The sequence below is a fragment of the Lissotriton vulgaris genome, chromosome 1_2 (genome assembly GCF_964263255.1).
Source record: "Lissotriton vulgaris chromosome 1_2, aLisVul1.2, whole genome shotgun sequence".
In the NCBI taxonomy this organism is placed as follows: domain Eukaryota; kingdom Metazoa; phylum Chordata; class Amphibia; order Caudata; family Salamandridae; genus Lissotriton; species Lissotriton vulgaris.
In genome coordinates this window covers 274,023,411-274,038,446 of record NC_141686.1, presented here as the reverse complement: position 1 = coordinate 274,038,446, position 15,036 = coordinate 274,023,411, and positions in this window count along the sequence as shown.

Below are 15,036 nucleotides of genomic sequence, written 5' to 3'. Positions count from 1 at the left end.
TAATTGGGTAGTATATTAGTATAGTTTAATATGGAATTTGAGAAGTGAAAATGTTAGTCTGTTAATTTCGATTGAAAAGGATAGTAGAGGAATAAAAGAATGAACATTTTTTTTTTCTTTTTAGGTCTTAGCAATAGGAGGAGGCTTTGGATGAGAAAAAAAAGAGTTTTGGAGGGGAGGACTCAGAGGAAAGAGTTTAGAAAGGTTTGTTTTAGGGGATCGGTATAGTAAAAGAGGTGACAGATGATACAAGGAGGGGTAGAGTAGGAGAGAGTCTAGAAAGGGTTATGTTGGCAATCATAGTAGTGGTATGGGGTTTGGGATAAATGAGAAAGTGGATGTAGGGGTTATATTGATAGATGTAAAGGGTGAGAGATAGGGTAGTGCATTGGAAGGAGTAGTAGAAGAAGTTTGAGATGAGTCAGAAGGTTGGGCTAGAAGATATATTGAGATAGTATAGGCTTAGAAATAGGGCAGTGCATTGGAAATGCTAAATTAGAAGAAAGTGATAAATATGTAGATCCATAATTACATTGAAAGTATATGTGTTGCAAGAGTTACAAAGTGTGGTGGTGTGCAGTGTGTGTGTTTTGCGTTAGTGTTATTATGCTAGTAGGGAGAAGAGGGTGTTTGTTTGACAACTGATGGAAAGTCTGTTAGGTGTAATTCAGCAGGGAGAATGTGTCTGAATGGGATGTAGTTATGTATGGTGTTGATTGGTGTTGTGTTAGTGATGAGTGTATTAGTTAGTGGTGTAGGATAGAGTTGTGTACTGTTTGTAGGTGATGGTGGATAAGTGTGGTAGTTGGGATAGTAGGGTGTGTAGATGTGGTTTGGTTGGGTTTGTAGTGCAGGCTGATACAATAATATGTGCATAGTGTTGTGCGTGGTGTACATTTGGTGTGAGTGTGTTGCTCTGTTTGTGGATGTGGATGGTGTGGGCTGGATATTGCTAAATGAGAAAAAGGGCAGCATTTCTGGCCCTAGTCCCGACCAGTCTCGGACAGGATCAAACAGGCAACTGCCCTTGTCCTCTCTGCCCTTAACAGGCTCAAACAGGCAACTTCCCTTGTCCTCTCTGCCATTAACTGGCTCAAAAAGGCAACTTCCCTTGTCCTCTCTGCCCTTAGCCTCGACGCCCGGGCTGAGACGCCCTAAGCCTGGCCTTTTTTATAGCCCTAGTAATCAGGTGACCCCCTTCAGCCAATGGGAACCCTAGCCCTAACACTATCCAATCACAACACTAGCCCTAAAATCTAGGAACCAATAGGAGACCAGGACCTTACAGCCAATCTTAGCCCTAGTCCAAGCACCCAATCAGTTCAAAAACCCTGATCTCTACTTCCAATAAAGGCCCTATCCCTACCAGTAGTCCCAGAACAATTCCAGGCTACCAACGGCATAGGTAGCCCTAGTCCCCAATAGAAAGCCTAACCCTACTCTAAGTCCCACACCTAGTCCAGCAACCAATCACACCAGAAGCCCTAATCGTTACTTCCAATTGAAGGTCTAACCCTAGCCCTAGTCCCACCCTACTCCCAACAACCAATAACATAGGAAGCCCTAGTCCCTACTTCCAATAGAAATCCTAACCCTAGCCCTAGTCCCAACCCTACAATGATTGAATCACAGACCCAGAAACCAATCAAAACCCTCAAATGCCCAACCAAGGAGGCCATTAACCCTAATCCAATAGAAACACCAGATACAACCACCTATCAGTGTAGATATGTACCAACCACTAGCAGACCATATAAGGTCCCAGCGACCTCAGACAAGGTTTGCTGGCCAGGGAGTTGGAAGCTGCTTCTCCTGTTCAGAATCTCCTAAGAGACAGACAGGCTCAATCCACACTTTGGACTTCAGCAGGTAAGGGCCTCACTAACTTGAAATCTAACAATACTGTTTGAATACAACTTTACTCCCCCTGCTGGCCAAAAAACGAAGTGCACAGGCCTTAGTAAAACACAGTTCAAACAGCTCACAGAAGCACCCTCTGATGTAGAACAAAAAAAATCCCTGTTGCTGGGGGGTAGGGGGGAGGAAGGGGGCTGGTTTCACTGGCTTGTGAACACAAAATGGTGGCTGGGAGTGCACTGTTTTAACATAGAGGTCGTAGCACAGAGCAAAGGAGAAATTTGGAGGGAAAACAGAATTGTCACCAAGGACTGAGAGGGATATACTACAGAGGTTGGACTGCAAATCCCACAATTCAACACACTAAATGGAGGCAATTATGGGCAGGGAAAACCACAAATTTGAAACACAACACAGGTGATAAAATATGCCATTACAGCCAGGCTAAAACTACAATTTTTAACTGTAACAACCACAGGCATAGACAGTAAACACAGAAAGTGAAAATCTTTTTTAAACATGTTACTTTTTGGGTACTTTCCAGCATAAAACAAGTTTAGCAGTGAAAAGTGAATCAGGAAAAATCTTTGTGGTAGCCAGGGCCACTTTTGTGATGCTAACCCAGCACCAAAAGTTTAAGAATCTCCTCCACAAAGTTTTAATGTGGTGCAAAAATCAGCCTTTTTCAATCTGCAAACAGTATTTTGCAGGGTGGCTTTTTAATGAGATGGTTATACATCACTCAGGATATAGCTGTTAAGTGTTCTTTTTCTGTTATTAGCACCATTATGAATTATTTAAATTAGAAAAACACAAAGGAGAACTTTCAGAGAAAAATATGTGCACAGAAAAGTTTTGTAAATGATAAACTTAAAGAGAAGTACTCTGCATAAATTATTCACTGTAGCTGGGCTTGATAAGTATTGAAATGATCTCGCTACTTGGAGGCAACTATCTTGAAATAAGGAAACAAACTTTAGTCCGTAAAATGTAAAGTGGAAATTTGCGCAAATTGTGAACTTTGCAAAACTTTGCTGGTGATAAAAAAAATGTTGCGCCCCCTTCAACTTTATCCCTTACTCACTCCTGAATCCCATGGTTGAGAATAACCATTACAAAAGATGAGAGACACTTGTTTATCAACAGAATTTGATAGGATTACACAGGCCATAGATCCAGGCTATGAAAAATCAGCACCAAGCACATAGAAGCCATCAAAATGGGTGGGGCCGAATCGCTGCTCCAGAAGGTGTGACACATCTGCTTTACTTTGTCCACTTTACAGTAAACTAATCTATGTATCTTCCTTTTAATCTGCATGATTGGCTATAAAAATAAAAAAAGATCCATATTCGTAAAGCGCAAACTACTTACCCTCACGGGTCTCAAGGAGCTAGGGGCCGATGTGGAAATTAAGTGAGCTATTGCCCAGAGTCACATGGTGCTGAGCTGAGCTGCCACCGGAGCCGGCGATTGAACCTTGTGCTCTGAAGTCAGGTGCCCTGGCCGCTGCACCACACCTCTCCTCTTCTCTCCCTGTGCATGTTCCTTTGCCATCTAACGCTGGATCATGATGCCAGTGAAGATGGGGACTGTGCCCTTTTGTGTGGCGTCTTGAGCACACATATTAACTTGAACAATCTCAGAGTTAATGCATGTTTTTCAGAGTTAATACATGTTTTGTTGAGAGCAGGGTTTGGAAATATAAAGACACAATTACCGTTCTGTCATCAAAGCATGCATTAACTCGGAAATATTTTAAGTTAATGTTACCGCTCAAGATGCCAGAAAGAGGTTCTCAGTCTCCTTTTGTACTGGCGCTATGCGATAACAAGATCATGAAACACCCCTAGGAGTTTTATGTTGAAGGGCTTATTTACAAGAGGCCTGCACCTCCAGAGTCTCACTTTTTTGGATGTTCTGGTCGCACAAGCCCCTCAATCATAGCTATGAGATGACGCAAATCCACCCTTTGTGGCTTTGCATGGTCTCTTAGATATGGAATAAGGCAGTGCAAGTCAGTGCCTTGCCTTACTCTACGTCACAGAGGCGTTCCATGGGCATTACGGCGGGTGCTTCCACTCAAAACCTATGGATTTTGAGGCAGCCCCACATCATGTAAACCTTGGGCAACCTTTTGCCTCCCCAGCGGAGGCGTAAAGGGGTGATTTTTTTCATGTCTCCTCATTTTTTCCTCTTTTCATTGGTGCCGAATTCTGCAGCACACATGGAAAGAGGAAAACGCCTCTCAGGAAATGTTTTTGAGCAGGAAGATGCCCCTTCCTACACAAAAGCAATCCTACCAACATTGCAGACACCCTTGCACCATGGTGAAAGGTGCCTGCATTGGCACTAGGCACCAAATTGTGTGTGTCAGCACTGGTTGAAAGGACAGGAATGCGCCATGTCTCGTAAAAAAGGTGGATTCCTGCCCTATCACATTGGTATAGCACAGCGTAGCAAAAAGACTTGTAGCACTGTCCTAAGCCAATTTTTTGTCATTGAGGCCCCAGTCCTGCTGGAAGTGAGTTGCTCTATCCCTCATCCTCCAGGAATAAGTCATTTTCCCACTCTCGCTGCCCCCAAAGAGTCAAATCTGCTAAAGGAGTGATTGTGATATCCAATTGGAAGGCAGTAGTACTTTGACCATTTACACTCTTGGTACATGACAGCTCCCACACAGGATACTACCCTGCAGCACCTATCTGCCCCAGGATGGCTAGCACATGCCTTACAGAGGGACTGTAGTCCGAATTCCTGCTGGTACTTAATATAGCAACGTTGGTTGTTGCAAAGCTATCATTGTGCCCTGGGCACCCCATTTTATTTGGTTTGCTGACTGGTACTAGTGGTAACTGGCTCTGATTGTCCCTGGGATCTGCCTAACCGTGCACCAGGACCAGTGCAATGCTGAAAAGACTCTTAGAATACAGTGAAAACACCTACATACACAAGGGAACACTATGGGTTAGGGTACCCCTATGGTTGGCATGACCTCCCCTTTAATACCCTAGTACACAATAGGGCAGGGGAATTGAAACTACCTTTACATCCCTAGTACATAATAGGGCATGGCAGTTTAGAGGCCAGCAGCCCATTCTGCACTTGCATGTGTGCACTGCTGAAGCCTGAGGGCAGTTAACACCTTAGCTGCGTGTAAACATCCCTCCCCAGTGCTGCGCTGTCCATTGGAACCAGTGCTGAATGGAAGTCCAATGGTCGTGCGCAGCAGTGGGGGGGTAGCGCTGCTGACGACCGTTGGCCGTCAGCAGCACTTAAGGGGTTAAAAGCAGTTCAGTGTTGCAGGATGCTTTTAAAATGCAAATTGTGCCCAAACTCGACTTTGGTGTTTGGGACACTTAAAAATGAATACACTACAATGTGTTGGCATATTAGGTACCCCAGGGTCTTCCCTAAGTGTACCTGGGGTGGGGGGGCAAGTATAAGGAGGGTCATAATAAAATGTTTTTATATGCCTTAGGGTTAGTGAAATTGCATATTTCACGCCCCACATTGTACTGAAGTGGTTCCCAAAATTGACGTTAGTGCTAGGAGCACTGTGGAGTGAGGATCTGCAACATTATTACCTATTTAGAACCCCAAAAGTCTCCCCTAGGTATCCTAGAGTGTGGGGTCCTGTAGATATATCAGGGACCTTATAAAATATGTTTTATAAGCTCTGATGTTTGAGAAATTGCCCAGTTCTTTTTCCACATGGCAGATCCCCAGCCTCATAGGTTAACATGACAAGAAGTTATTAAATATTAACTAACGCTAAGGATGTCATACAAATAGAATTCAAAGACTTCCTAGAATGGTATTGATAAATCGAACAATATGCTATTGTTGAATTTATCCTAAAATGTGCAGACAAGAAGTTCTTGTCTGTAAGCCAAAGTTAAGCCTTCCAGTGGCCTGTCCTAATTGGTCAGAGTTATGTGGATTAGCCAGGCTGCTTTTATGAGATGATAGGTAGCCCCTGGAGTTACAGAGCCCTGCTGAGAGGGCAGGGTTCTGCTGCAATGGAATGGCAGAGCAGGGGGAGGGGTTGTCAACAATAACTTCCAATAAAAGGAGGAGACAGGCAGGAGAACCCAGATTCATTTACACCCCTACTCTTTGAACTCAGCCAGATGGCAGGATTAAGGAAGTAATGAGCAGATGCATGGGGGGGCAATATGGACATGAACCATCCTCAAGATTTGCTTAGCCAGCTCTTGTCTCTCTGCTGAAAAAGCAGCTTTGTTGAATTTAGGAGGAATGGTGCTCTCTGGGCATTCTGCAGCACACTTAGAAAGAGTAAAATGCATCTAAGTATTGTTTTCGTGTAGGAAGGTGCGCCTTTCTGCACAAAAATATTCTGCCTGCAAGGCATGCGCCCTTGCATAATGACGCAAGTGTGCCTCCTTTGGCACTAGGCATCAGATTGTGCGCCAGCACAGGCACAGGGCAGGAATGTGCTATATATTGGTAAATATGGCGCATATCCAGCCCTGCCCTTTCACGCAGTGCAGTAATTGTCTAGCTGCGTTGCGTTTAAGTTTGAGAAACCTGACTCTATATTTTTTCACTTCTTTGAAGTTTTCATGAGTCTGAGACACAGTGGAATGTTACATTTTAGGACAGAGGTCTGAAATGTGAAAAAAGAGGCACATTTGAAAATGTATTAGTGCTGCACATTGAGATGAGCCACATCCAATGGAGACAATCAGATTCTGGCCATAGTTTAGTAAAAGGTGTAAATTACATTTATCCACAGGTTTGCACTAAGTTTATAAATAACTTGTTCAGAGGGGTAAAGCAAGCTTCTGCAGCCCCTGCAGCACAGGGTGGGCCCCACCTTCCAGGGGCTTCCTAACCTTTCAGAAGGTCCCATTTAGCTCAAAGTCAATGAATATATGTGCGATACTGAGGACAAAGGGGTCCCTTTTCACATAATTCATGGGGGCCCATCACTTGGCTTCACGCCACTATCCAAATTATTCGCAAATAAATGGAGCATAATGTCAAATCATAATGGATCACTGAGGGGTGTTTGTTGACATCTCCTACAGTGATAAAGGAAAATGTCTGTTCTCATGCTACAAGACATCAAAGCCACCATCTGGGGGTCACCCGTAAACAGAGTGTGAATAGGTACCCTGCCAAGTCTATGTGAGGAGTAATGAGTAAGCCAAAAATGGGCAGGATAGGAGCAGTTGACCTCATGTTTGGCAGTTCTATCCGTATCCTAAAGAGAACTTTTATTGAGTAGACGAATCAGAATGCGGTTCAAGATGGATAAATGCTTTTCTTGTCACCAAAAATACAAAGAATGATCTCAGTTTTGGCAAAGTATGTGTAAAACAGACAGCATCCACCTGGAACTAGATAGATGTCATTGTGAAAGTGACTGTACCCAGGTCATCTCACTGGCCAGAATTCAGACTTTTATAATTATCTTATATTTCCTCTTCTAGGTGTCCCCCGCTTGAATTAACATTCTGTCTATTTAGGTATATGTTTCAGATATAAATGGACATTTATTCATGTCATTATTCATTGCAACATGAGTAGTAAGTGTGCTTGATGCTACGCAAACAAATGATGGATGGAATGCTGAAGAAATCACATATTCACCCCCAGTCAGGAGACCCCAGTTTAGACCCAGCCATATGCAAATCAGTCTTAACCCTGTGCCTCATGGGAGCAGTCCAGACCGAACTGCCAAGCCAGGTATTCTCTGGACCAAAAACAAGCATCCTGGGACTGGTTTCTGGGTATTACCCTTCATCAGCCAGGCTAGCTTGAATCCAGTGACACAGTGAGCAAGGTACCCATGTCTAGGCATACCCATCCCACTTAGGGTGAAATGTGCTACGCAAACAAATGATGGACGGAATGCTGAATAAATCATACATTCACCCCCCAGTCAAGAGATCTGGATTAAATCCATTGTTCTTTTGATCACCATGCCACCCCAGTTTAGACCCAGCCATATTCAAATCAGCCTTGACACTTGTCTGGGCATACCCATCCCACTTAGGGTGAAAAGTGCAATGCAAACAAATGATGGCCGAAATGCATGAGGCACAGGGTCAAGACTTATTTGCATATGGCTGAGTTCAAACTGGAATGGCATTGTGAGCAAAAAAAATGGATTCAGGCTCAGATCACTGTACTGGGGTGAATGTATGACATTGTTCTGCATTCTGTCCATCAATTGTTCTTTTTGCATTTGTCACCCCGATTAGGACAGGTATGCCCAGATGTGGGTCCCGTGCTCTCCATGCCACTTGAGTCAAGCTATCCTGGCTGATGAGGGGTGAATCCCCGAAACCGGTCCTAGGATGCTTATAATAATAATTATTTATTGCTTGATTACTTAAAATCTTACAACAAGACATTATACATAATATAGAATACAATATAAAACAACTAAATCAAGATTAAATGCAGCATCAAATTTGTTTTAAGCCAGTTGCGATAGATACAATTTGTTTCATAGTATATATATATATATATTTTTTTAAATATTGATTTCATAATATAAACAAAATTTCATACTGTGCTTGTGATTTCTCAATTGTGATCTTCCAATCTGGCTCCTACTCTTAATAAAAACTTTACAAAAGCAGAATTCATAATTATATCATTAGAATGCAGACACATTATCAAAGCTTGCCTACATGACCTTATTCCTCAAGCATTAAAAAGTGCCTTAATTATAGTTTGTCTTTCAATTTGCAGTGCAGGGCAGATACATAGTAAATGAATAATGTTCTCCTCTCCGGTTTCACATAGTCTACATCATGTGTCCTCTTCCGACTTTATCCATGGAGGGAGGTGGCATAGTCAGGTAATACACCAAACATTGCCTTTATAAAGATTTGTTTATTTCTTTATAAAGGTAAGATTCTAGGATGCTTGATTCAATTCCAGGGAAGACCTGGCCTGGCAGTTTGGGCTGGACTGTTCCCATGAGGCAGAGGATCAAGACTTATTTGCATATGGCTGGGTTCAAACTGGAATGGCACGGTGAGCACAAAAACAATGGATTTAGGCCCAGATCTCTGTACTGGGGTGAATGTATGACATTGTTCTGCATTCTGTCCATCAATTGTTCTTTTTGCATTTGTCACCCCAAGTGAGATGGGTATGCCCAGACGTGAGTCCTGTGCTCTCCATGCCACTGGAGTCAAGCTATCCTGGCTGGTGAGGGGTGAAACCCCGAAACCAGTCCTAGGATGCTTGATTCCAGTCCAGGGAGAACTTGGCCTGGCAGTACGGGCTGGACTGTTCCTATGAGGCACAGGGTCAAGGCTGATTTGCATATGGCCTTGTCTGAACTGGGGTGGTGTGGAGTGCAAAAAAACGATGGATTTAGGCCCAGATCTGTGTACTGGGGTGAATGTATGACATTGCTCTGCATTCTGTCCACCAACTGTTCTTTTTGCATTAGTATGTGCGCTTGAACCTTTTCATGTTTTCTGTATGGATTGAATTTTTTTTCCAGTAATTGTTTTTAAATAATGAACAAGGGTAGATGTTGTTGGAATGTTTCATTTTGCCCTGAAAATTGTCATAATTTGGCGACACCATGTCACTTGCGTAGTTCCAGCCTAATTCCACCAATTGCTGCGTGCCTGATTTTTTTCACGAGTCTCCAGAAATGCGAGTGAGATTTGGCATCCTCCAGTGCCATTTTCTAGAGCAGGCGGTCACTTCTGGTTGCGAGCATTTGTGGCCAGAGGGCTGCTTCTTGAGTAGATTTGCCTCCACCCAAGTAGATTTTCCGCTCAAGCGGCAGCTAAATCTACTGGAATGGGCGCACGATTTTGTGCACTGTATGGTTCCGCGCGTGCTGAGTTCTCAGCATCGCTTGCACGACTGGTGCTAAATTGCAGCGCAAGCAGCTCCACATGCATTTTTCCGCCCATTGGCGGAACTCCGCCGAATCTCGTGGAGGTATTATGCAACTGCGGGATTCCACGGAGTAAAACTCTCTGAGTTCTGCCCAACCCCAAGCAAGGGATTTTAGAAGCTGATAGCTTCCCTTCTCGCTTGTTGTTTTTAAACATTTGGCAAAGTTTCAGAATGTGAGTAAGTGAAAGGCTTCCAGGGCCTTACTGCTAATGTATAGCCTGAAAATCTTCAACAATGTTCAGCTACAATATATATACTAACAACAGGGTGTAATAAGATCTAGGGGAACTTTGTACCAGAGACTGGGGACAAAGGTCATACAGAGCTGTAATCACATTCTTTTGCTGAGGGTTACAGGAAGGCAGATCTAGAAGAGTAGAATAGCAGAGGCTGTTACTTTGCTGAGCAGTGGTTCTATTATCCAGAAGAGGTATGCGGTGTGAACTCCAAGTCAGCTACTTTTGATGCTAATTGGAGCTTAGTTAGCAATGAGAATGGTGGGGACGGTGATATTAATATAAAGAAAGCTTTATGATATCATTGTGATGTTACATATTTTTATTATTCACCCTCCTGTTTTGTTGTCACTATTTTGCTTGTATTTTATAATAGTTGCTGTTCATATTTTAGGGACCAGGTTAGGATTTAGATTTTAAAATAAATCTTGAAAATATAATCTTGGTTTCCTAGGGCCCGATTCACAGAATGAACTTAAGACTCAATCCTAAACTTACTACTATTTTGGTATTCACAGAATGCACTTACTACTTTTGGTATTCACAGAAGTTAGGATTTTGTCTTAAGTTTGTTTTAAGACAAACTTAAGACAGACTTAAGTTAGGATTTTGTCTTAAGTCTGTCTTCAGTCTGTCTTAAGACAAAATTGGCACACAGGATGATTGCTTTATGCCATCTGCAGGGAGGCCATGGATGGGATGAGCATGTATTCTGAATACCTTTATGACCCTCTGACAGGCACTGAGAGAAACTGGCACTTGTTAAGTCACAGCTCCGGAGATTTGAATCGTGCCCCATTGTAAACACCCAGCCATGGCCCAAACTCACAGGTGCAGAGAAGCGACTAGGTACATAGTATGCCCTATACAAGAGCAACATGCTTAATGGAAATAAAAACCTACCCGAAAAAGAGCACGCTCTGAATGAATACAAGATTAAGTAAAACATGGTGGTAGATCATCATTTGAGGCAGCTCAACATACTAAGACAACTTGCTGTGAGTGTGCTGCGTTGCGCCACTTGAAGGGGGCAGGAATGAACTACGCAACACAGCAAGACAACTTGCTGTGAGTGTGCTGCGTTGCGCCACATGAAGGGGGCAGGAATGCTCTACGCAACACAGCAAGACAACTTGCTGTGAGTGTGCTGCGTTGCGCCACTTGAAGGAGGCGGGAATGCTCTACGCAACACAGTAAGACAACTTGCTGTGAGTGTGCTGCGTTGCGCCACATGAAGGGAGCAGGAATGCTCTACGCAACACAGCAAGACAACTTGCTGTGAGTGTGCTGCGTTGCGCCACATGAAGGGGGCAGGAATGCTCTACGCAACACAGCAAGACAACTTGCTGTGAGTGTGCTGCGTTGCGCCACTTGAAGGGGGCAGGAATGCTCTACGCAACACAGCAAGACAACTTGCTGTGAGTGTGCTGCGTTGCGCCACATGAAGGGGGCAGGAATGCTCTACGCAACACAGCAAGACAACTTGCTGTGAGTGTGCTGCGTTGCGCCACATGAAGGGGGCAGGAATGCTCTACGCAACACAGTAAGACAACTTGCTGTAAGTGTGCTGCATTGCGTCACATGAAGGGAGCAGGGATGCTCTACGCAACACAGTAAGACAACTTGCTGTGAGTGTGCTGCGTTGCGCCACATGAAGGGGGCAGGAATGCTCTACGCATCACAGTAAGACAACTTGCTGTGAGTGTGCTGCGTTGCGCCACATGAAGGGGGCAGGAATGCTCTACGCATCACAGTAAGACAACTTGCTGTGAGTGTGCTGCGTTGCGTCACATGAAGGGAGCAGGGATGCTCTACGCAACACAGTAAGACAACTTGCTGTGAGTGTGCTGCGTTGCGCCACATGAAGGGGGCAGGGATGCTCTACGCAACACAGTAAGACAACTTGCTGTGAGTGTGCTGCGTTGCGCCACATGAAGGGGGCAGGAATGCTCTACGCATCACAGTAAGACAACTTGCTGTGAGTGTGCTGCGTTGCGCCACATGAAGGGGGCAGGAATGCTCTACGCATCACAGTAAGACAACTTGCTGTGAGTGTGCTGCGTGGCGCCACATGAAGGGAGCAGGGATGCTCTACGCAACACAGTAAGACAACTTGCTGTGAGTGTGCTGCGTTGCGTCACATGAAGGGAGCAGGGATGCTCTACACAACACAGTAAGACAACTCGCTGTGAGTGTTCTGCGTTGCATCACATGAAGGGAGCAGGGATGCTCTACGCAACAAAGTAAGACAACTTGCTGTGAGTGTGCTGCGTTGCGTCACATGAAGGAGGCGGGAATGCTCTACGCAACACAGTAAGACAACTTGCTGTGAGTGTGCTGCGTTGCGTCACATGAAGGGAGCAAGGATGCTCTACACAGCACAGTAAGACAACTTGCTGTGAGTGTGCTGCGTTGCGTCACATGAAGGGAGCAGGGATGCTCTACGCAACACAGTAAGACAACTCGCTGTGAGTGTGCTGGGTTGCGTCACATGAAGGGAGCAGGGATGCTCTACGCAACACAGTAAGACAACTTGCTGTGAGTGTGCTGCGTTGCATCACATGAAGGAGGCGGGAATGCTCTATGCAACACAGTAACTTGCTGTGAGTGTGCATTTAGCAAGAAGAAACAATATCTCCATGTTGCACCTCTATAGGGAAGGCATACAATGTTGATGCATTTCCAGGTCTTTCAGTCATAGTACATCTGTGAATGCACCAGAATCATTGGTGTATGTTTGGGAACTCCGACGGCCCACTCATGGAACGCCTTCCCAGGGCAATGTAACGCAAGGCAGCTACTAGATTTACCAAGCAGCGCAGGACCACACAAGCTGGCCTTGTGCTGCTTTGCAAATTCGACTTGCGGATGGCGCTGCCGTTGCGCCACCATACGTAGCACAAGATCAATGCAATCCAGTGATCATTCTGGGAAGTGAAATTAAAATAAGGACTTTGTGGCTGCCATGGAAATGACAGTCTCTGTTCAGATATTGATCAGTATTGTCATCTGTAAGGCTAAGGACATAGATATAGGACAAGTTAAGGATCCATTTCAATGTTGTTTCTTTATTCACTGGTGAGTCTGCGACCAAGAGGGACCTGGCCAACTGGAAGCACTGAATTTTCCTCTATGTACCTATTCTAGTTGTTTCGCAGCCATGTTTTCCCGACTGCTAATATCCTGCCATAGACTATCCTGCATCAGGAGATCATCCCTGCTGGTGAACCGAGTGTGAAGTTGGAGACTTCGCCCCTGTAGATGTGCAGAAACGTTCCAGATTTCGTTCCAGCAAAGTTTATGGTGTGCTGCTTGCCAGCAATGAGAGTTTCCTGAAATGGGATGTCCCATGGTGCAAAAGCCTGTCACTTCTCTTTTGGCTGATTTTAGTCCCCCAGAAGATCATCACATTTTTCATGCTCTGAGAGACACAGACCTGCCAATGCACACGGTCACCTGGTTGTGACTCAATATTATGCCGTGGCAGGTAAAAACTAACCTTGGACGAAGTACACTTCACACTACGTGAGCTACGCGAACTACGTAGTGCACTGTGCAAAATGCTGTTCGCACTGATTGCACAGTGCCGGATGCTTGTCCGCACTCTGCTATCAGTGCAAACTGCATCTTGCACAGTGGAAGCTGTCATTTTCTGCCGCTCGTGTAGATTTCTACTCGAGCTGCAGCTTTCTCAACGTGGACTGGTAGTTTCTCATTGTGAGCGGTCGCGAGCATACACGACCACTCGCAGTGAGAAACCTGACCTCCCCGCGTTGAGAAGCTTGCCGGGAGGTTTATTTTCCATGCTTGTGATCGACAACTTGATGTTGCTGATCGCGAACATGGAAAAAGTCTCGCCGGGATGTCATTTTGCTTGCTCGCGGTCGCCAACTTGACGTTGAGAACCGGGAGCAAGCAAAAAATGACCGCTGCACTACGCTACGTGTGTTTGCACTGTGCTACGTGCAATTCGCGTAGTGCGAAGTAGCACAAACTTCGCAAACTACGCTAGCGTAGAGTAGTGCTTTGCCCATGATAAGTGAAAACAGCTGGAAACCACTGTAAAGAGTGTATCTCCAGGTCTTCCCTCGAGCCTTTGAAGAGCGGATGCCAATTAAAGTGTATGAAAGCATCCCAGGACTTGAGTATCAGCCCCCAAAAAGCTTTTGTTTTATTTTTTATTTTTTGGAGGAGGCGGTTCAGTGGGAGTAAGAGGGGGGCAAAAGCTCCTATTAGGTGACATGTTTTTTTAGTTGCCAGGTCTGACACAAGCCAAAAGAACCAGTAATTGGAGATATACGCCCTGGAGAAATGCTGGAAATGTAACAGACTCCATTCCAAGGCAGGGGATTAGTTACCCTCGTAATGAGGCAGCGTTTTATGTTCAATGAGCATTGGCAGAGACAGCAAGAAGCCTGGTGGAGACAGAGTCAATCACCGCCTCTTAAGGAGACGAACATCTCACTTCACTTACAATTATTGATGCAGTTGGTACCCAGGGCGCGAGACAATCATAGCAGCACAGATGCTGGGATCCTGAGGCTGCTCTGAGGCTGATGCGCGAGGGCGGGGCAGAGGAGTAAGAAGAAAGAGGGCGCTCAACCAATCAGAGCCCGGCGATTACTGACGTGCGGTGCTTTGTGCCTGTAACACTTGCGGCGGGCGGTATTATCAGATCAGCCCCAGGGGTAGGTATTAACCTATAGTTAAACTGTAATGTATAGCGCGCGCGGGCACAAATGGACCGCCATAAGTCACCGCTTCAGAGTTCCGCCTCATCCCTGGTAACCATGGAAACGCGAGGATGAAAGAGAGCGCATCCTAGCGCGGATCTGCCAGGGGAAGGCGCCGCAGCATCCTTGCCTGATGTCTCGAGGAGGCTGGAGTGCGGGGCTTTATTCAGCCGTGGTGTGTGCGGCTTGTCAGAGCGGTGCCCGGGAGCGGGGCGCCACCGCTGCCTCTTAATTGTGGGCGCGCGGGCTGGGGAGTGCAGTCCGTGCTTGTGTTTGAGAGCCCCCAGGAGGGAGGCCAGGAGGGA